Source organism: Cyprinodon variegatus, unplaced genomic scaffold (assembly GCF_000732505.1).
Source record: "Cyprinodon variegatus isolate N-32 unplaced genomic scaffold, C_variegatus-1.0 Scaffold28, whole genome shotgun sequence".
NCBI classification, from domain to species: domain Eukaryota; kingdom Metazoa; phylum Chordata; class Actinopteri; order Cyprinodontiformes; family Cyprinodontidae; genus Cyprinodon; species Cyprinodon variegatus.
The window spans coordinates 44,975-46,241 of record NW_015150481.1 but is presented as its reverse complement, the minus strand read 5'-3'; the positions used below and the strand labels follow the sequence as shown (position 1 = coordinate 46,241).

At 45.0% G+C, this 1,267-nt stretch overlaps 1 protein-coding gene across 1 annotated transcript in view; it reads left to right on the top strand.

Moving 5' to 3' along the window:
* LOC107099221 (membrane-associated guanylate kinase, WW and PDZ domain-containing protein 1-like) overlaps window positions 1-1,267 on the top strand; it is a gene marked incomplete at its 3' end in the record, with an annotated part of 51,620 nt that overhangs the window by 46,144 nt on the left and 4,209 nt on the right. The gene's annotated exons all lie outside the window — the stretch shown is intronic.

Sequence of the window (1,267 nt, the reverse complement as noted above, 5' to 3'; positions counted from 1 at the left end):
AAGTAGGACATGTGGGGGAAAAAAGAGGACGTCTGGTCCCCCTACCATATCAACAATCTGATGTTTCAGTGCTTGTTGCTATGATGCGTCTTTGCTCAGCAGCTTTGCTCGTTGTAAACCGACCAATCAGAGCACAGCTCATCTAAATATTCATGATCAAACCATAAAAGGAAGAAAACCTGTGGTTTCATTCTGGGGCTTTAAATTCTTTCTCTAAATACGCTGAATAATGTGTCTCAGATCTTTGTTGGATTGTTTTTCTGTTTATTTCAACCAGCTCTAGTTTTTTAGAGTTGGGACTTTTCTTTTCATCACGTCCCAGTCAGATATTTAATCTATAACCTGTTGATCAGGTCTCCTTGATTGTCTTTGGATCTAATATCTAGTCTTCAGATCTAGTCCTAATCCCCAATGAGGACTAGATCCCTTCTTTCCACCAGACTCACTGCTTCCCTTTCAGCTGCTGGTGTTTCTGAAATGTTTCAGGTCCTGAGTGGGTGAAACTCTCCTGCTGCGGCTGTGGGGCTTCAGTGCATGAGTGGGTCAGGAGATAAGCTTTGCTTCATGGTTTCAGGGTCAGCCTGCTGCTGCCTGCTGGAGCTGAAACAGGTTCTAGTTTCTTTGTTCTCAGCAGAGCGTCTTTGATCCAGGAAATCCTCCTGGGAACGTCTCCTCTGCCGTTTTTTAACGTGGGAATGAGAAGCTTCTTTCTGTCTTTGGACGGGTCTGTGTTTGTGATTTCCACTCGCTGAGGTCAGACTGGAACAGGAGCAGAAGTGTTGAAATATGGAGAAACGTTTCTGGCGCCTTTACTCCCCAGAAATGTTTTTCTCTCGGCAGAAACAAGCCGATAAAACTGATTCCAGGAGGATTTACAGCTTGATCCTGATCCAGGTTGAATTAAAATGTTTTCCAGGATAAAGCAGAACTTATTGTTTGGTTTAAATCTGCGGCTGGCGAGTGGTGAGTCAGCTGACTGCACACAGGAGGCGCCGGTTCCAATCCCAGCTGGAGGAATGAGCTGCCAGTGTCCTTAAGCATGAGCCTACCTCTTATAACCAGGGCCGGATTTAGGACATTTTGGGCCCTTTGTAAAGACAGGCAGGGGGCCCCTCTGAATGGAGAAGACAACACATGGAACAGCCCCATTCTCCAGATGTAGAAATGTTAATAGAATAGACATCCATTATCTGTTCTAGGTTGTGTCCCTCTCTTCTTGTCCCTTTTCTTCTTGTTTTCCTCTCTATGTTTTGTACTCAGCTGACTT